The 22,933-nt window shown below is 40.2% G+C and overlaps 1 pseudogene; it reads right to left on the reverse strand.

Moving 5' to 3' along the window:
* Positions 1-17,849: 17,849 nt before the first annotated feature.
* On the reverse strand, positions 17,850-22,452 carry LOC145943418 (uncharacterized; annotated as a pseudogene).
* Between the last annotated feature and the right edge of the window lie 481 nt (positions 22,453-22,933).

A 22,933-nucleotide genomic window follows, 5' to 3' on the forward strand; every position in this document is an offset into this window, starting at 1 on the left:
TCAACACATCGATGACGGTGAGTATGTAGTAGTAACCTCTGTTGAAACGGGAGTACGGACGCATCTCGACGATATCAGCTTGCCACAGATCATCGTATCCTCGCACTATGACATTTCTTCGGGAAAAATTTTTTCTCGCCGGCGCGTGCAGTTCGTTAACCAACTGCCGTCTCTCCAAACTATGTTGTTTCTTCGCTTCGTCGCTTATTCTCGATCGTCGTTTGTTGTTCGTTTTATCATTCATCTCTGTTTGTCGTCCTTCAATAGCCGTTCTTTATCGTCCCCTCCCGTTCGATAGCTGTTCTTGATCCATTCGTAGCTGTTTTTGACCCGTTCGTAGCCGTTCCTGACCCGATCGCAACTGTTCCTGACTTGTTCTCGAGCTGTTAAATAACCGTCCGACAGCCGTTCCTGAACTATTCGTTGTCGTTCGTTGTCGCTATCTAACCGTTCGTAGCCGTGTCTGGGCCGTTCACTGCCGTTCATTGTAGTTTGATAGCCGTACGATAACCGTTTGTAGCCGTTCGACAACTGTTCGTAGCCATTCGATAGTTGTTCGTAACCAGTCGATAATCTCTTCTAGCCGTTCGATAACTGTTTGATAGACGTTTGTGAGCCGTTCGCAACCGTTTCTGATCCGTTCACTGTCGCTCATTACAGTTTAGTAGCTATTTCCGAGTTAACGTTAGGCGCACGTCGAAGCTCATTTATCGCAGTCTGTAACGCTCGTACATCCTTCTCGAACGCAGTCAACTTCTCGTCTGACTCTTTCGGTTGATTCATTAACGTTTAAACGCACTGTTCCACGTACAATTTGTTGACGGCATCGGTGTCAGCTTCAGGTTGCGCTACACGGCGAATCTTGCGCGACCTCGCGTCATAGTCTGTAGCGACGCGACACAGAGCTTTTCCGCGCACGTAACTTCTCACCAATCTATCCCAATGATCGCTTGTGCCGGTTGCATCATTTCTCTGTCCGAATAATCCAAATTTGTTGATAGGCATTTTTTCGATGCAAATGACGTCGATCAACTGATTAGTTTTGTCGAGACACTGTTTAATTTATAATTGTTGTAATATTTCTGGGGGCATGGAATATACAATATATACTTTATAAACTTTAATATTTATTGTGTGTTAAAAATAAAAACGTCTGCCTTTTACAAAGAATAAGGAGAGAAGAAGAAGTATCATAAAGAAAGCAAAAAACATAGAGGGCACGCAACGCTAGAGATATAAGAAAAGAAACGATATAGATGGCATCGAGATTACCCTATGTACAACACTCCCCCTTAATCGAGGACATAAAAAAATTGTAATACAATATAATTATTACGTTTACATATCTTAGGAAATATATTTCATCCCAATGCCTTCTAAGCATTTTTGATGTTTAATTCGACCAAGTCCCTTAGTTAGTACGTCAGCTATCATGTCTTCTGTACACATACAATCGATGGTAATGTTACCTTCTTGTACTTGTTCTCTAATATAATGATATTTCGGCTTAATGTGTTTTACGCGTTTGTGAAATACCGGGTTATGAGCTAATTTTGTGCGCTCTGGTTATCATTATAAATAAGAATAGTTTTCTTATTTCTTAACATTTTCGAGAAAAAACCTTGTAGATGAGCTGCCTCCTTAACTGTCTCTGACATGGCTACATATTCAGTCTTCTGTCGATGACATTGAGGTGCATTTCTGTTTTCTACTTTCTCAGGAGATTGGTCCACCTGCATATTTAAATATGTAGCCTGTATACGATTTTCCATCTTCTTGACAATTTGCATAGTCTGCATCTACAAATCCTATTATTTCTTTTCTAGTAAGTTTAAATGTTATACCTAGGGTTTTGGTATTATTTAAATAACGAAGTACTCTTTTTAGCATTTTCCACTTTATTTCCGTATGTTCAATATTGTATTGACTGAGGAAGCTTACTATATGTATATGCCAGATCCGGTCTAGTATTTACTGCCAAGTACATAAGTGATTCTATAATATTTTGATAAGGAACATTTGTAATTTTTTCACTGTTATCCTCTGTTCCTTTCATACCCAGATCAACAGGATTGTTACTGGCTTGCAATTAACCATTCCAGATTTTCTTAATATTTCTGTTATGTACTGCTTCTGATGAACAAATACTTTACCCGATCTTTCATTTCGCTCTATCGAGAGTCCCAAAAACTGTCTAACTTCACCTAGATCTTTAATTTTAAATTTATTTTTGAGATAATTTTTTAATTTTAATTTCTTTTGCGAATCATCGGAGAAAATTAAAAAATCATCTACTTAGAGAGCTACTATTACTATTTTACTGCCAATTGTTTTAAAATAAACACATGGCTCATGATGTGATTGCTTATATCCTATTTCTTGTAGTACAGCGTGTACCTTTTTATTCCAGGAACGTGATGCTTGCTTTAATCCATAAATGGCTTTGTTTAACAGGCACACTTTGTCCTCTTGTCCAGGAATCTTGAATCCTTCAGGTTGAGTCATGTATATCTGTTCATCAAGTTCTCCGTTTAAAAAAGCTGTATCTACATCAAGATGATCCATATCCATTTCATGTTCAACCGCTAATGCAATTAAAGAACGTAATGTTGAGCTTCTTACAACTGGTGAGAAAGTATCCTCATAGTCAATGCCCATGACTTGGTTAAAGCGTTTAGCTACTAGTCGTGCTTTGTATTTACTAATTTGACCATCTTTATTTCTTTTAATTTTGAAGACCCACTTGCAAGGAATTATTGTTCGATTCTGTGGTTTATCTACTAGATTCCATGTATTATTATCTCTTAGTGATTGAAGTTCTTGCTCCATTGCCAATTTCCACTTGTCCTTATCTATACTTTCCATTACTTCTTTTGTTGTTTGGGGTTCTTCATTTATAATGCACGTAGTTTCATATAGCATGTATTCCGGAAATTCCTTCTTCTTTCGTTGTCTTTCCGGATATCTTTTTTCTTCTTGATTATTCAAGTTATCATCTTGACTAAGTTCTTCCTTTTGTGTTGTATCGCTACTTGCTGAATGATAGGAAATATTGTCTTCATCTTCTGAATCTAATTCCTCTCGTATTTTTTATTCTTTGTGAGGATTAGATAACAGTTGATTTAGAGGAATGACAGGTATCAACTTATCTGTACTGTCAAAAAAACTGTTTTCTAAAAAAACATCCCTTGACTCAATAAGTTTCTTAGGATAGGTACGGTCTCTTAGTTTGTACGCTGTGGGATTTTGTGAGTACCCAACAAAAAACCATTCTTTACTTTTAGCATCTAGTTTCTTCCTTTCTTGTTTAGGGATATGAGCGTAAGCTCGACATCCAAAGACTTTTAGATAACTGAGATCAGGTCGTTGACCTGTCCACACTTCTTCTGGTGTTTTATTAATTATTGATCTGTGGGGAGATCTATTTTTAAGTAGATTGCTGTCCTACACACATCTGTCCAATAACTCTTAGATAATTTGGCATTTTGAAGTAGGCATCTTGTTTTTTCAATGATGGAACGGTTGGTTCTCTCAGCCATTCCATTTTGCTGAGGCGAATAAGGTACAGTGGTTTCATGTTTGATACCATGTTGTACTAAATATTTCTGAAACTTCTCATTAACGTATTCAGTACCGTTATCAGATCTAAGTGCTTTAATTTTAAAGCCTGTTTGATTTTCTACAAGTGCCTTATACTCGATAAACTTCGCTAGAACTTCTGTTTTTGATTCTAAAAAATATCCAATAATTTTTCTAGAATAATCGTCTATAAAAATAAGTAAATATCTTTTACCATCAATAGATTTTACACTCATTGGACCGCATACATCTGAGTGAATTAATCCTAATTTTATAGTGGCTCACTTATAATTAATACTTTTAAACAGGCGTCTAGCTTGCTTTCCTTCGAGACAACTAATACAAGTATTTTTATTTTCTCCTGTAAATTTGACACCTACTAAAATTTAATTTTTCGCTGGAATTAAATTAATTGTGCACAGGGCACGAATTTTACTACTTGGTATACTGCCAAGTCTTGTATGGAATAATCTCATACTTGAGATTTTTATTCCATACATCCCCTCTAACCCCCCTAAAGAATTAAATGCGATAGAAGATAATTCCAGCGAAAAATTAAATTTCGTTGGAATACGCATCAACATCCGCGTTCGGCTCTTAAGGCCTATCACTTATATATTTGTATTTAATACGGAAGAGCCTTAATAGTAATTCTTATTGTTTATTTACGCCGGCCGAAAAGGCGTTATTTAAAGTATTTATTTAAAAAGCAGAGAAAAATATAGAATCGAAAGGATCTGAATAGTTCAGATGGAAGAGCAGTCGCCCGGCAAGCGAAAGGTCTCGGGTTCGATTCCCGATTCAGCGACTTTCGGATCTATATTTTTCTCTCGCATCTAATTCTTTAGGGGGGTTAGAGGGGATGTATGGAATAAAAATCTCAAGTACGAGATTATTCCATACAAGACTTGGCAGTATACCAAGTAGTAAAATTCGTGCCCTGTGCACAATTAATTTAATTCCAGCGAAAAATTAAATTTCGTTGGAATACGCATCAACATCCGCGTTCGGCTCTTAAGGCCTATCACTTATATCAATATTTATAACTTAGAAAATAAAAAAACAAAATCTCCCTGATTTTAATTTTTAATTTAAAAATAATGTTATATAGATATGATTTTCTAAAAAATATTTTTTTGATAAATATAGCTAGCAAGAAATTAATAAATTTAGAAATTATTAAATTACTCACGGTGATGTTGCGAAAGCTATCATCCAGCTGATTATCGAAGGCAAAGCTGTGAATAACATGGTATTTTTTCTGCCAATGACCATAAATCCACAAATACCTGCAACCGCACCGAGCGAAAGAAGAGATGTTACCCAAGAAGCCTCGTCCACAGTTAAACGAAAGGAATATTTGGCATCGCTATCTTTCATCAGTATTGATAAGGATGGCGATGTCCAACCCAAAAATTGACCGATTGTCAGCATGCCCAGGTTTCCTTCCAGATAAAATAATACGTTTCGAAGGGGATTGATTAATCGGTAATGCTAATTTTAGAAATATTTGTATATATAAATAATACGTTTTATTTATATATAATTTTAATTATATATAATATTTTTTATATTATATTATATATAATATATATATATATATTTTATATATAATAATATATAATATATAATATAATATATTTATATATAAGTTTTATTTATATATAGGGGAGAATATTATAATGCATATACTATAATCACCCAAATTAATCACCCTGTGATCAATTTCTTTTTTATTATTGAATATAAACGACATTTTAAGCTAAAAATATGAAATAAATAAGCAATAAGAAATATAAATAAAAAAATTTCAGATTATTTTATTTTGAATTATGATAGAGAGAAGGCTCTATTATATTAAAATAGTTCCGTATTTAATTATTTTAATGTATGTATAGGTACCTGCTATAGCAGCAAGATATACCTTCTTCATTTTCACAGTACAATCGTTTCCGCGTGCAAACATCAAATGATTACTGTAAATAACAGTTAGAAAGAATTCTATCTAACAATAAGTGAAACATTCGATAATAACATTTTATCTGAAGCAAAATTTTGATATATCATTATCAAACGCATCAGGTTTTAATGACTTTTATATGATCTTAATATAGGAAAGATTAAATATCTTTCGTGCGATTTCCTCGTAGTGCTTCTTTTAATAAATCGAAAAGATGAAAAGAAAAAAGAAAAAAAAGAAAAGAAATACTGCGAGAAAAATAAAAGAAAAGAAATACTACGAGAAAAAAAATTTTCTTTGGATGAGAGGGTGCATAACTGACTACGCATCCAACCCAAATCTTTCTTCCAGGATGAAATACAGAAGCTTATTAAGTAGTGGATCAAATGTATCGATGTTGGTGGGGATTATGTCGAAAAATGATATGTAAATTTTCCACATAGATTAAAATAAATGTGTTTTTCTTTATTTGTCCCTTTACTTTTTGATTTACCCTCGTATAATATATGTATATTATATTATATTATATATAATGTATATATATAATATTATATATATATGTATATATATATATGCGTTCTATTTCTCTATTATTAAGAACTTATTAGTATGCAAAACAAAGAAAAACACAATTAATAATAACAAAATATCAAAGTAAACAATAAAATTGTTTCGTAATGCTTTATAGTAACACAAATTTATTATAATTAATATAGAAAATTATATTACTCTTAATAATAATAATAATATCCGGAGAGAGAAATCCTAAATAGAAACCTGTCTGTGACATATAGACTAACAATAAGTCCTTTGTACCTTACCTTTTAATAAACGATATTTCAAATAATAATCAACATTATATTGTACATTAACAATATATACATATAGATTAGGTAATTATAAATATAGATATAGATAATTATTTCAATAATTTAATTATATCACAATATTATTTACAATATTATAAACACATTTTTGACTGTATTTATTAATGTTATAAACGTATAATAGAAAAATATAATCGTATAACAGAATAGAGTAGATAAAAGCTGTATTAAAAGTAAAATTTAACACATACCAAGTATTTTTCGTCGTTTTATTGGATACCGAATTAAAACAAAATTGATACAGCCGATTCAACAGTATAAAATTTTGTCATTAATCTTTACAAAACAATAAATTAGAGTATACATATATATATATATATATATGCTGAAATATTCTTATATTATAATTAGAAAATAATAATAAGTTTATCTTTACTTTTTATAAATTAAACTTAGCTTTTACAATTTCAGAATGCTACAATATTTCTGCAAACGCTAAAATAAATAAAGACGTCATTCAATTACGATTTTATAAAATATAGATTCTTCGCTAACGGAAAATAAAATTTGTGATTTTAGTAAAAATAGATATAAATCGGTGAATATTGCGCTATTGGAAAAATCACGAAACCCCTAAGCGACCTCTTTTACATTCGTTCTCGCTCCCACTCATTCGTTCTCACTCGATCTCTCTTTCTCTCTCTCTCTGAACTGTACTGCCTTCTCACGCATTTTTTCTCCCCTTTCCCACGGCCGTGACCCACAAATCACGAGCTATCTCCCTGAGGTAACTAGGCCAATCAAGGAGCAACACATCAATAATCATCGTGCGCACATGTCGCCTCGTGAAGGATCTCTCGCTATCATCGGCCTGTACTTCGTTTCCGGCAACAACGAGCGGTTCTCTAGCAGATACACACGTGTGAACAAGAAAGTGAAACGGATCAAAAGGTGAATATCAGGAACTCTACAATGGATCAGTGTGACTCTCTCTATCTCCAAGGAACAATTATCGGTTTTATCATCTCAACTGCGGACTGCTACAAGTGAATCTCATGGACAACTCAAGTGCGGCGTGATACTCTGTGCGGCCATTACCGGTCCCGTTGGTAGACACGTGTCTCAATATCCCTCAGACTGCTCAAAATACGCTTCTCTCTTTATTAATACCAAAGACTAAGTTAATTTTCTTTCATTCTACTATTGTTATTATTTTTATGTTTAATTGGCAGAAGGCCATATTCATTTTTTTTCATTTTTTTTGTTGGTGAATAAATTAGAGTTTTTTTTAAGTGTGAATTGAATCGTCACTTTTGATTTTCTTTCTCTGTACATCTTTTCCGCCTCACTCCAACCACCAGATTCTCACCGGACTTTTGCTCAAACATGCGCCATTAAATAAAGATTTAAAAACGGGATCGTAGAAATAAGATTGCAAAGGAAATTTAATAACAAATTCCAACATATAGTATTTTATAAAATAACATATATCTGAAGCAAGAAATAAAATACGTAAAGATAAAAAATAATGTTAATTTTATACAATATTTATTTTAAGTTTACTTAAGGGGATGCTGAAGTCACAGCCGTATGGCACGCCGTTTTACTTTTTAATAGCATAAATAATATTCCATTCAATATAAAAGTTTCAAAAAATAATTGTCTTAAGAAAAATTGTGATTCTTATTAATAAATTAAAATTATGTCGGGGCATAATAAAAATTCGGAATTGTATTCATGTCCAAACAATTTTAATTCATGGAATTATTATTATGTCGCGACATAATTTTAATTCATCGAATTTTTATTATGTCGTGACATAATTTTAATTTATCGTATTATTATTATATTTCGACAATTTTAATTCATCGAATTATTATTATGTCGCGACATAATTTTAATTCGTAAATTGTTATGTATTATACATCGCGAAAAAATGAAAATTCGATGAATTAAAATTATATAAGGACATAAAAATAATTCGGAATTATTATGTTGCGACATAATTTTAATTCATCGAATTTTTATTATGTCACGACATAATTTTAATTCGAGCTGATAATTTTTAATTCTATAATATTGGCAGCACTGGCTATTAAAAAGTAAAACGGCGTGCCATACTACTCAGTGCTGCCAATATTGTAGAATAAAAAATCACCAGTTCGAATTAAAATTATGTCACGACATAATAAAAATCGATGAATTAAAATTATGTCATGACATAATAAAAATTCGGAATTATTGTTATGTCCAAACATGATTTTAATTAAGCCAATTATTATTATGTCGCAATATAATTTTAATTAATTGAATTATTATAATGTCCCAATAAAATTTTATTTTCATAAATTATTTTTATACATTCCTTCATAATTCTTGAAAATATTGAAAATAAAATAAAATAAAATTGCAATCTGTAGAAATGTATTAAATTATCTTTTTTTGCATAAAAATAATTTCACATAATAATTTTAAATACACACAATTCTAGATGATATAAAAAAGTAATTTGTATATTACTTCTAAAGTTAATAAAAATGTGCACATTTTAAATGCAATATAATATAAATTATAAAATATAAAAATAAGATATACTTGCAATATTTTGATAATGTATATTTTTAATGTGCGTATAAAAAAATTTGTTCTAATTTTTAATAATTTATTTACAAAATAAAAATATTTTGTTTCTATATAATAAAAATGAATTATATTTATGTCAGCACATAATAATAATGCCCTAAAACTCCTATCTTTACCTATGCTGTTAAGATAAAATTTACGTTCAATATCATTTTAAATAATTTTTTTATGTCTCTACATAATAATAATGTTTCCGAATAATTTCTTTATTAATTTAAAATCAGAAATTCAATTTTAGTTTTGTACTTAAAATGTTTGCTATTATATAAAAAGTAAAACGGCGTGCCATACAGCCGAACTCCAACGGATTAGCGCCCTCATCTTAGCGGAATTAAAATTGCTATGCTGTTAAGATAAAATTTACGTTCAATATCATTTTAAATAATTTTTTTATGTCTCTACATAATAATAATGTTTCCGAATAATTTCTTTATTAATTTAAAATCAGAAATTCAATTTTAGTTTTGTACTTAAAATGTTTGCTGTTATATAAAAAGTAAAACGGCGTGCCATACAGCCGAACTCCAACGGATTAGCGCCCTCATCTTAGCGGAATTAAAATTGTCGGTAATTATCGACAATTTTAATACCGTTCTTATCGACAGCAATCTATATAATTTACATATTACTATATCGTTGTGCCATGTGCAATAAATAGAAAAATGATAGAAAAAATATGAGAAATAAATATTAGAAATAAATATTAGAATAAGAATTACTTTAAAATAATAAAATCAAAAAGACTCTAATATAAAAATACAAATTCGGGTATAAAGGATTAGTAAAGGCTTTTAAGCTAGTAAACCCTTTATACTCGAATTTGTATTTATATGTTTTTTTGATTTTATTATTTTAAAATAATTCCTATTCCTAATATTGTTTTTGTTTCTAATATTTTTTCTGTTGTGCGTAGGGCCTAACAGACGCGTGGTCTGTCGATAGGTGCGCATGCAAAGAAATGACGCTCGCACTTATTTTTCTTCACTCTCTTGCTCTCACTCTGGTTTTATTTATATTTTATAATATATTTAGAGAGAGAATGATAGAATGAGCCCCGTCCGCCGCCCATTCTCGTGAGACGCAACCAACAAATTCAATTTTCGTCTCTCCGTAGGTATTTTAGTTTGTACACTACGCATGTAAATGCATCTTTTTCTTTAGAAAAAAATGCTATTTTTCGTATACATGCAGTAATAAGTGTATTGTATTTTATCTCTCAAATTTATCACACTACACATCAATTATGATTTGAAAAATCTTATAATTGTGATTTGTTTATGGTGTGATAACAATCATTTATTGTCTTGGGAAAAGCGACGATTTATCAATTTCTATAATAGTGAGAAAATGACGTCTCATGCACTCTATGTCACAAGAATATGTTTCTTCACAAGGATTTTTTCCCAAAACTACATCTGTGGCAAAGGCCGCAGCATAAATTCCACAACACAAATTATCCGGTTGTTTGCACTTTTTCAAAAATTATATAATATCATTTATGTGTTGTGCCCCTCAAGGTACAACGGGATTTGTAGCATACTTTGAGGGGTCCGTTCGTCTTAGGAGTTAGGAATCCGAGTGTCGAGGGTGGTGAACAGAACACTTTGGTAACAAGAGAAGAGTTTATTCCAAACTCACCTGTACAATGCTTCGGTATATCGAATCGCAGCGCGTCCTCGCAGTAGATTAGATGTAATTACTTGTCTTCCTCGTTTCGGAATACGGCCCCGAGGAGTTAATCAGGCGCGCTTATATTAACCGAAAGTAGGTTTTGTTTTTCGGTTAATGTGTCGCATGTATGCAATCGGTTTTGCATCGTCTGCGTTTTGCGATCTCGAATGTGTCGCGATGTCTTAACGCGTGTATGCAATCGGTTGCGTTTTTCGATTTCAAGGCGCGCGCTGTATCTTTCGAAATGCTAATTCTGCGTTTTCTTTTGTGGGTTTTTTTTTTTTTTAGGTCGTGGTTGTGTTAGAACTTTACGGTTGGGAAGGGAAAGGTCGCCGGTTTACACGAGGCAAAGGGCGGCATCCGATACGGAGGCCAATATGACCCTGGTAGGAGGACCTACAAGGACGGGTGCGAATAGCTCGCAACCTAAGGTATTAAAACACGAGGTTATCACACGCGATGTCAGGACATGCATTCCTAAGGTCAGTTCGTGCATTCCTAAGGCCAGTTCGGTCGAGAGCATTGCGTCGGTCCGCTCGACACAATCCAAGGAGGTTGACAAAGGAAATAAGTCTCCAAAGAATACCGGGAAGAAGCTTCAAACGAGAAGCGAAAGAAACAAAAGGGCCATGGACTTGCCCCCAGAATCTACGAGCGAGAAGGAGTACGACAGCGAGGATACAACCACCATATCTATAACGGATGCAGTTGTCGTATATGCACCGGAGAAGAGAGGACCGGGACGATCAGTTATAACGGGCGACTACCAGCGAATGCTGGAGAGATTGCGGAGGGAGGCTGAAATAAAGGAGTTAGAGAAAGAGAAATGCATCCTTGACCCGATGGTCAAGCCAAGGGAAACCAGGTCTTACATGAAATTCCTCGCAACCATCAAAGACAAGGAAGTGGAGTATGAGGAAACTCCGATCCTAGAATTGGAGGCACTAGTGGCGGAAAGCACTACTTCTATGTATAAGGTTGCTATTGATTCCGACAACCTTAAAGGAACCTTTGTGAAACAAACAAAGGATGCAGCTGCCACGATGTGTGCGGCGGCCACGGTTCTGGCCATTAAAGCACAAAACCCAGAGAGTAAACCCATATACCACCAAATGGACGAGTTGCGTGCAGAGATGGCGAAAATAAGGTTGGAGAATCTTCATCTTCGCAAAATAATCCGGAAGATGAAGACACAGAACAGGAAAGGGACGCCTACCTCTAGGGAGTGGGAAATGATGTCCGGGACTCCACTTCCATCCAGTGATGGGGAAGCCCCGGACATCACAGGAAGGGGAATTATTAGAAGAAGCAGAAAGGATGAAGTCAGCGAAGCCTCCCTTCCACCAAGAGGTGGGGCCTCGCAGACTCCGATAGGAGAGGATAGAGAAGAGGAAATGGAGGTAGACGTTGACAATATGACGGAAACCTCCATCTTCTGTAAAGAAGACTTCCCGGAATTGGGATCGAAAAGGACGACAACGAGAAATGTGTTCCTGGGGATTGACACCCAGAAAAACACACAACCGCTCGCACCCGCCACATCCTGCAGTGAGCGATGCAGAAGAACGGCTCATTGCTAAGTTCGAGGGGATCGTGGAGAGGGTATTAACTCAGCGATTTGGTGATCCAACCAAGTCATACGCTGAAAAGAAGAGAGAGGAAGGAGTCTGGAAAGCACCGACAACAGCATTAAGGATGGAGACTTCAGCGACTTCTTCTTCCACAGCGAAGAACGAAAAGAAGAAGCCGAAGAAGGGCGGAGAGAGGGCAACACCGGCGACCACCCTAAATCCGCCTGTCCGACCAGCTGAGGCTGCTAAGAGAAACGTAGGCCGCCCCACCGTAGTACCTACAAGGGCCGACAAACAGCCCATTAAAAAGGCAGCGCAACGAAAGACGGGGGAGAAACCACAGCAACCCCCAGTTACCAGAGCGCAGAGTGCGCAAGCTAGTAATAAGGAGACATGGGTGACCGTGGTTACAAAGAAAATAGCGAAGAAGAGGCCTGTTGCACAACAAGGAGAAGCAAGAGGAAAAGGAGGAAACTCGAACAATAAGGATACGAAGAAGGCTAACGCTAATGTTACCAAGAAAACTCCGACACAAGCGCCGATCCCCAGGAGGGAACCGAAGACGGCCGCGGTAACGGTCACATGTCCACCGGGCCAATATCAGGCGGTAATGAGAGAGGCCCGCAATAAAGTAAGCCTCGAAAAGATTGGAATTGGTGGGGTCCAGATAAGGAGGGCCATAACGGGGGCTCTTGTTTTTGAAATACCGGGAGAGGGAGCACACAAGCTTGCTGATAAGCTCGCAATAGGGCTTAAGAATGCCCTCACTGGTAAGGAAGGGGTCAGAGTTGACCGACCCATTAAGATGGCAGAGATCAGGATACGGGGATTCGACGAATCAGTAACGATCCCCGAAATATCTAGAGCTCTAGCCGAAAAGGGGGGATGTCATGAGGAGGAGGTAAAACTGGGGGGATCAAGAGGAACACCCAATGGTATGGAGGTGATCTGGGCGCGATCCCCGCTTACTGCAACAAATAGACTGGCAGAGGGAGTGAACGTCAAACTTGGCTGCGCTTTCTCGCGAGTGGAGCTGCTGGCGAACCGCCCCCTTCAGTGTTATAAATGCCTAGAAGGGGGACACGTTCGCCAGCGCTGTCCCAATCCAGCAGACCGCAGTAGTAAATGTTACCGCTGCGGCAATGAGGGACACATTGCAAGGGACTGCACAAGAGATCAAATGCCCGGTGTGCAGTGACAGAAATCTCCCCTCTAATCACAGAGCAGGGAGCAAGTCATGCACACCGGTGCAGAAAGGAAAAAAGGGATTGAGGTTAGATCAGATCCTCAACCCAAAGCCCCCAGCTCCCAAGAATACGCCTCAACAGGCGGCAGCAACGGAGAGCCCAAGACAGGAGGAGGGAAACTTGCCCAGCACTAGCCGGGCAGTAGAAGAAGCTCCAAAAGAGCAACGCAGCAGGGAGAAGAAGAAGAAGGTCATAGAAGAGGAGGGAGAACCGGAGGGAGGCAGAAAGAAGCGCAAACTCCGGGAGAAACAAAAGGACGAGGATCGCTCTGCTATGGAGATAGCAGACGGGAACAGGGGCAGTGACGACGAAAGCTTGTAATGACATCAAAAAATCATTCAGGCTAATGTCAATCACCCGGGAGGCACAAGATTTACTTATGCAGCAAATGGCGGAACAGGACTACGGTCTGGGGATAGTGGCTGAGCCGTACAGAGTACCAGATAGACCCAATTGGGTCCAAAGCACAGACGGCTTGGCCGCTATCATCAGAAGGAACGCAACAAACTCCCCGCCTTTAGAACAACTAGTAGCGGGGAGGGGGTTTGTTGCTGTTTCATGGGGGCCTATGGTAATAATCAGCGTGTACCTTCCACCAAGTATCAACAGAAGAATCTTCACAAAAAGGTTACAGATCTTGGGGAGATACATCGGGAGGTACCACCCTCGCCCAACCATAGTGGCGGGGGACTTTAACGCCAAGTCTGACGTTTGAGGTTCCCCGCACACTGACGGGCGAGGAGAAGAAGTTCTGGAGTGGGCGGCGCAGCACGGTCTCACCCTCCTGAACACGGGAGGGGAGAATACATGCGTGAGAATGCGGGGGGGTCAATTATTGACCTAACATGGGCAACCCCCCCCCCCGCAGCGAGGTTGATTAGCGGATGGAGGGTAGCGGTGGAGAAGGAGACACTGTCTGACCACAGATATATGGAATTTTCCGCCGCTGCCTTCCCCCGCGAGGTGTTAGAGCGCCGCCGACTCCGGGATATTACAGAGAGAAGATGGGCCCTCAAAAAACTGGACGCAGATCTGTTCCTGGCAGCCATAAACGCTGCACTGATGGTGGAAGATAGGGAGGCCGAAAGGGACCTGACGGAGCAACAAGCGTGGCTGACAGACATGGTCGTACAAGCCTGTAACGCGGCCATCCCCATAGTTAGGTCCCGGCCTCCCAAAAAAGCATATTGGTGGTCGGAGGATATCGCAGAACTTAGGCGGTCCTCTGACCGCGCAAGAAGGATAGTTGGAAGACGGAGGGGTGGAGACCCCGAATTGTACGGCGAAGCGTGGGCAACGTACCGAGCCGCCCGAAATGACCTACGCTTCGCCATAAGGAAGGCCAAGGCAAGGTCCTGAGGAGAGCTGCTTTTCTCCCTTGATGAGGATCCATGGGGGCGCCCATATAGATTAGTTCTTAACAAACTAAAGGGAGGAGCGTCCCCAATAACTGAGACTCTTGATCCCCCATTCATAATAGAAATTGTGGACACTCTATTCCCGATGCGGGAGGAACACAACGATCCAATCCCGCAGAGGGAATTTGAGTGGAATGAAGAGGAATGGGGGATCACCGGAGGAGAGCTCAGGGATGCCGTCAGAAAAGTGAAGAACCGGAAAGCACCGGGCCCTGACGGCATCCACGGCAGAGCCTGGATCCTTGCCTACAGGGATTTGGCTGAACCCATGAGGCAGTTTTATAATAACTGCCTCAAGATGGGTTCCTTCCCTCCGGCATGGAAGCGAGCAAATCTAGTACTCCTTCCAAAGGAGGGCAAACCCAAAGAGTCGCCCTCGGCGTACCGGCCGATATGTTTGTTGGACGAGGCGGGTAAGATTTTAGAAAGAATCATAGCCAACCGCCTCGTCCGGCACTTGTCCCGGGATGATCCTAACTTAAGCGATGGCCAGTTTGGCTTCCGCGTTGGGCGGTCTACGGTTGATGCAATCAACCGTGTCTGCTCAATTGCGAGGGAGGCCATCGGGGAGGGCGGGGTGTCGATCGCGGTTTCATTGGACATTTCTAATGCGTTCAACACCCTGCATGGCATCGGGTGGGGGGTGCCCTTGATTATCACAGGGTACCACCCTACCTGGTGTCAATGGTGAGGGACTATTTCCGGGACAGAAGTTTATCGTATATGGACCGGGACGCCAAGGTGCGGCAGAGGAGGATGGCATGCGGTGTTCCACAGGGGTCAGTCTTGGGCCCCCTCATGTGGAACATAACCTATGATGTCATCCTCCGGGTTGCTCTCCCCCCTGACTGTAATGCAGTGTGCTATGCCGATGATACGCTCATTATGGCCAGGGGAAATAGCTGGGGAGATGCGCTTGCAAGGGCAAACCTTGCAACGGCGCGAGTCGTGCACTCCATGAAAGAGTTAAGGCTCAAAGTAGCGCCCCAGAAAACTGAGGCCGTTTTTTTCCACAACGGCTCTCACGGGGCACCACCGAGAGCCCGTATAAGGGTGGAAGATACTCCCATCGAGGTGGGGACCCATATAAAATACCTGGGTCTCTACCTGGATAGCAGGTGGACTTTCGGCGAACACTTTCGCCGCTTAACCCCGAAAGTTGAGAAGGCGGCAATGGCCTTGGGCCGTTTGCTGCCAAATCTCGGGGGACCGGACGAGAGGGTTCGCCGACTTTATGCCGGGACGGTTCATTCCATGCTGCTGTACGGGGCCCCCGTATGGGCAGAGAAGGTCAATGCCACCCGCAAACTCAAGGAGAGTCTGCACAAGGTGCAAAAGCGGGTGGCAAACCATATCTGTAGGGGCTACCGTACAGTCAGCTGGACTGCGGTAGGGGTACTCGCTGGAGTGCCCCCTGCGGAACTACTGGCTCGCATGTACGCCGAAGTTTATCGGCGTACACGCGAGCTTCAACAGGAGGGAACGCAAATTACGGACCGTATCCGGCAGGTTTTAAAAGTCCACAATCGACGGGTCCTGATAGAGAGATGGGCCGGCGGCCTCCTGGATCCGAGGCTGCCGGGCAGAAGGACCGTCAAAGCCATCCTGCCCTGTTTGGAAGAATGGCTGAGCAGTGCACGAGGGGGTATAACATTTCGACCCAGGTGCTCACCGGGCATGGCTGCTTCGGAAAGTACCTGGGTCAGATAAAGAAGGAGCGCACGACTAGCTATTATCACTGCGACCACGAGCGCGATAGTGCACAGCACACCTTCGCGGATTGTCCCCCGTGGGTGACTGAGAGGGCAGAGCTCGTGGTTGCAGTGGGGAGGGCCTTTCCCTGCCGGCCATCATGGCGGCGGTGGTTGACGGAGAAGATAACAATAAATGGGGGGCATTCTCCTCTTTTTGTGAGACAGTGATCGCACAAAAGGAGGAAGCAGAAAGGGACCGAGAGAGAGGTGGCAGAAGGGCCCGCTCTCCCGTTTCAGAAGAGGAGGTGGTGATGGTAAATGAAGGTGAGGAAGTGGTGATGATAGTGGATGAGGATGATGATGATGAGGCGATGGTGGATGGTGATGAGGTGATGGTGGACGGGGTCCGGTCTCCCCCGCCCCCGCATGTACCAGTGGGAAATTCTGCTGGGTGCGGGGGCCGGGGGGACAGGACTCCCCAATACCCGCGTCGACTATAGACGCGGGATGAGGCTGTCGGGGGTGGACCCGGGACGCTTAAATCCTGGACTCCCCCCCCGACAGTCTCGCAGGAGGGATAACGACGGCTAGCTTCGACGTTAAGAGTCAGCCGTCTGAACCTCGAATGAGGAAAGAGGACCCCTCTGGATGACGGCCGATTTCAGCCACCTTCAGGGGGCTGAAGGGAGCCACATCCGGAGGGGTCGAGCGGGCCGGGGCTCGAGCGGGTAACTCGAGCCCCGATCCCGCCCCCCGAATAACACCGGGAGGGCGCGGCGTAGAGGGTGGTGTCCCCTCTGCGTCGCAACCGCGATGAGCCGCACGATGGCGGCGAGAGAGAGCCGTTCCTGAACGACCCTCTCCCCGGGAAGGCAGCGCGGGGGGGGGAGTAGGCATGGGTTCCCAGCATCCTCTGCTCTCCCCATCTAACGCCCGCGTAGGACACTCGCAGTGGTTTTACCGTGGTATACTTCGCCCCATCACGGGGAGGACCTCGGTCCTCCCTGGGATGAGGAGAAGGAGTCCCGCATAACTCGCAGTTCCTTTCCCGAGGACTGTGGGTATCTATAAAAGGTTTCTACTGCGTCAAAAAAAAAGGACTTTATGGTTACAACATATGTTTATTTTAGGAAAACGTTTGTGAATATAATTTTTTTCCTTTATTGCCAATTTTCTGTATGTATAGTTGGGTATGCTGTCATACACGCGAAGTTTTATGCCGTCGAAGAAAATACATCGCTAGTGATCAGTACAATTCCCTCCAATGATTTGTAAGCTTTTGCCAGTATCATTGGCTGTAATCAGTTCTGGGAATTCTATGTATTGAACGCTTTGCGTTTCGAAACAAGAAATTTCTCTAACGATGCGTAAGAATCTATCTAACGATTCATCGTTGAGTTTGTTCTGTGCAGGCAAAACATTCTCTTTCACCGAATAAAGAGGAGCAATTGTATAATTCAAAACTTTTCGACGTTTCGCTATTTCATTTTTAGTCAATCTTCGTTTATTCTTTGAATAACTGACTAAGACGCAATCGCTATCTTGCTCTGTATCAGTCAAAATAGCAGTATTTGTCACGTCTGTTAGCAAACATTTTTTTTTTAATTGTTCGCTTTCAATATCGTTTTTTTCTATACCACTTTTTTGTATAGTTTGCAGCTTGCTAATTTTCTTTTTAGACGCTTTTTCTTGAGCATCTATTATATATTCTGGGTTTCTAATAGACATATGCCTATTATGACGCCTATCCAAGATTTCTGGAAGCATGCAGTCATAATAGAAACGTATTAGGAAAGGCAGCATTTGATCTTCCCAAAAGTCTTTGTCTCTATTGATTGTTATAGTTTTTAAGCTTTCGGGGGTCCATATAGCAAATATGCAATAATTTCGCTGCGTTATATTCAACTGCCCTTGAATTTGATAAAAGAATCGACGATTTTGATTCATTTTATTATTACTTTTTTTGTCAAATATACCTTTTAGTAAAGGCAATTGTTGTACTGCCTCATCAGCTGTAAAATTCTCAGCTGATAGAGGACATTTTATCTCCACCAGACCATCTTCATCAATAAGCCCATCGGGAGAAGCACCCAAGCATGGATTGTCATTATCAATAAACAAGCCACATGGTTTAATTATTTTATTTATTTTTGCAGCCAACTCTATCCTGGCAACTTCCTCCTTATCGCGACCATATTTAATGGCTGCAGTGTCAATGTGTGGAGGATACAAAATGCTTTTCACAGTCGCTGCACAAGACGTTGTTGGTCTCATGCGACATACGGTTCCGAAATGGGATGCCGTTAGCATTTCTCTTCTCAGTGAATGCCACAACTCACATTCATTTTGGCCTCTTGTCTCGTGTTTAATTTTTTGCCTGTTTACTGCATTTTTCGCCAATCTTTCTAAGTGATTTATTTCAAGTTGTTTGTATGCATCTCATGGAAGATCAGGCTTTTGTGATTGTGGACCATAATGAAGATCTGTTCCGATCTCTCTTTTGAATTTTCTACTCCTGCCATGCATTTCTCGAGATTCTTTAGTTCTCAAAACCTTTTTTTTCCGTCGATTTTCCAAATTCTCGACAATCGGAGGAACATACTTGTTCATGCTTTTATATATTTGCGAAAGAACTTGTTGATTATTATGTTGCACAACAGATCCCGCAATTCTAGCATTGTAAGAACCTCGTAGGCCGAAATTTATGCGCTTTCCAACTATTTCTTTGCAGATTATCGATTTAATTCTGCAGGATTGTTTGTTAAATTTAATAACAAACTGTCGGAATAAGCGCTCAAGTACATGACAGCACTTTCAATTTTTTGATATAAACCGTGTAATTTCAAATATGGCACATAATTTTTCTCACAGCTTTCTTTGCATATATGACCGCGTTCTTTGCATCTTTTATGCTCACCAAAAATATGGCTAGGAATATTCAAAATATCTTTTTGTAATTCCGTAGCTTTGCTATGCTGAGGTAGATTTTCTTTCTGTCGTAAAGCGGCGGCCTCTAGCACTTCTTTTCGTATTTTTAAAATGTTGTTTTTACAACATTTCGTAGCTGTACAAAACCACGTTTTCTATTCTGTTTTGGCTGAACTGTCTCTGCAACAGTTTTCAGCTTTTTGCATAAATTGCGAAGCAAATGATTAGTGCATTCAATTTTTTTTACATTTATCATTTATTTGCGATACGGTGCATTATTTTTTATAGACTGATATACATTGCTGTCGCCATCTGCAATAACTGTTTTATATATCAGTCCATGCATTTCAAGGCTGCTTTTAAAACCTTCTACTATGGCGTCGCTTTCCATTTTTGTAGAACTAGCGTTGCGATCAAAATTTTTATAGCATTTATGATTATTTGGCTCCAGACCATTTCGCTCCGCCCATACTATACAAAATGTCACATACTATACAAAATTTGTTGCGGATACCAATAAAGAGAACTTTCCTTGTGCGGTAACCAATTATAGCACCAACATCGGAAAGTGAATCGTAGGCGTTTCCGTACGACCTCTTCATCTAACTACCCTCCGCTACAACGGTAATATATGGAATGCCATTTATAACTTCATTCCTTTCGAAGGCGAGTTGCTTTTCGAGTTCACCCGTCATCTTCATACTTTCCATGGCGGTTTTTTAAAAATCATCGACTATATTTTCTCGATTTTCTATATACCTCTTTTCAGTCATGCAGGGAACATTTATACCCGCACAGAACTCTTCCACTTGGCATAATCAATTCCAATTGTTATAGTTGTAAGTACAGCAGCTTTATTAAGATCCAACTTTTTAGGTTCTTTTGTGGGTTCTGACCATATGATGGCTTCATGGTTGCACATTTGGCACTTGAAACACAACTGCGTCAATAATCCACGGTCACGAGTCTCTATGAGTTTCCAATCTTTAAATTGGCACTCTATACCTTTTATATGATTATCAAATACTCTGTGGATTTCATTTCACATAAGAAAAATGTCGATAATGCGACGGCTTTCAAGCATGCATTCTTGGATACGATTTGGATCCAGAGGGCCATTATCGATAACAAAATAATTGTTAGCTTCGCATTTATCGACATTTGTATAACACGTACCTGTATTTGGAGTTGACTCCGGGCATTGCATTGTTTGGATACAAGTTATCGAATCCATCGAGTCGGGATTTAATTCCACCGATTTTTGATAATCGATAGATTCGTTACTAGTACCCATAGTAATGCTAGTACTCCTGGAGTCATTTGACTGTTGCGTATTGCTAAGCTTCAACTGTTGCCTGCAAAGAAAAATTAATGAATTAATATTTTATAAAATATTGCTACAGAAATAAAATATAATTTTATTATTTTATAATCTTGAAAAACTGCAGTCTTTTGTTTATAAATTTTTATCTAATACAGAAAATTAACTATTATATACTACAATAAATAATGTTTTGAAAATAAATGTCTATATTTTATAGTAAACAGAGCATACATGCAAACTGCTTCTGATAAAAATAATATAATCAGCACACGAATTGATCGCCTCTGGACTTCTATGACCAGCACACGAATTAATCGCCTCTGGATTTTTTTAAATTTCCAGCACACGAATAGATCGCCTCTGATATAAAGTAATAAGCGCACATGCAAATCGCATCTGGTATTACAGTCAGCTCACGAATAGATCGCCTCTGGATTTTTAAATAATCAGCTCACGAATAGATCGCCTCTGGATTCTTAAATAATCAGCTCACGAATAGATTGCCTCTGATATAAAGTAATAACCAGAGCGCACATGCAAACCGCATCTGGTGTTACAGCCAGCTCACGAATAGATCGCCTCTGGATTTTTAAATAATTAGCTCACGAATAGATCGCCTCTGGATTCTTAAATAATGAACTCACGAATAGATCGCCTCTGATATAAAGTAATAACCAGAGCGCACATGCAAACCGCATCTGGTGTTACAGCCAGCTCACGAATAGATCGCCTCTGGATTTTTAAATAATCAGCTCACGAATAGATCGCCTCTGGCACTAACTACTTGTAACGGGTCGCTTTCGCGAACGCGGGATAACGCAGTCGGGATCAGGGCTCGAGAAAGGCGTAAGACACGAACGCGTGGTTTGTGTAATAAAAAGAACTGTTTATTGTAAATGTGGTTACATAAAAAAACGGTGCGTATGTGTGAGTGTGCGTAAGTATGTATGTGAGAGAAAGTCGCGTTACATTGAGTTAAAAGGCCTTCGTTATAGAGTTGCCGCACGCGGACTTTAAATTCGCCGGAATGTGTGTATAAAATGTTTGTGTCGGTGTGTGCGTGTATTGTGTATCGATGCGTCGCTGTTTACTCGTGTTGCTGGGCGTGGGGTCAGAGCGGTGAGGGGTTGGCGATCGGCGCGCGGTTGATATAGCTGACAGCGGGCCGCGCGAGAGCGGCCAATCTCTTCGATATATCGAAGAGAGCGCGCGGCGCGATATTTCGGCGCGCGTGTTCGGATAGCGGGGACCGCGTGCGAGTCCACGATGCAGTTGGTGGATAATGCTTGTGATACGGGAACACGGCGGTTGTCGAGAAAACTCGACGAAGGTGGCGGAGCTCCACGTAACTGAGACCGTCGCGCGTTTGGTGGTGGTCAGGGCCGGACTCTGTGTCTCCCGCGATAATCTCGGGAGAGGTAGCGTACACGTCTACCTCCGAAACACAGGCGTGGGATTTCAGAAGCCGCAATTCGGTGGACGGAGATAGTCTCCGTAGAGGCAGCGAAACCCGTCTACCTCGGTCGGTGATTTCCGGTCGGAAAGGCTCTGCAATACCTTATCGGTAGCGGAGCCGGAAAGGAATCTCATCTCGTGTTCGCGCTCGGGTTTTTATATATCGGATCGGGAGATCGGAAATTCGCGAAACAAAAAAGATGGTGGGGGTAGTCGCGTTCGGTATTTTTCGGCATACGTCGAACGCCTTCGTAGCCGGGATCGTTCCCCGAGTTCGGTACAGTGTTTAACAGTAAAGTTTTAAACGGGGCGCTCAGCGCCTGCTGCCTTGCTCGGCGGGTGGTCACCGGGCGCAGCCTTTCGACGGGTGGACGGTCGGGAACGATGGGGGTGCATCGTTACATACTATATACAGTAAATTTTTAATAAGATATAAATATAAACAAAAGACTGCGTTATTATCCTTTAGAAATTTTTTTTTCTCAAGATTACATATACAGGGTGTTTCAGACCACCCGTACCACCCATTTAAAAACTAGAGAAGTGGTTATTTCAAAAAAGTAAAAACATTTTCTTTATAAATCGGGTGCGCTCTATCGAATGGTGATATTTTCAA

This window comes from Prenolepis imparis, unplaced genomic scaffold (genome assembly GCF_030444845.1).
Source record: "Prenolepis imparis isolate NDT839.2.m4 unplaced genomic scaffold, iyPreImpa1.0 SCAF_12, whole genome shotgun sequence".
Taxonomy (NCBI): Eukaryota; Metazoa; Arthropoda; class Insecta; order Hymenoptera; family Formicidae; genus Prenolepis; species Prenolepis imparis.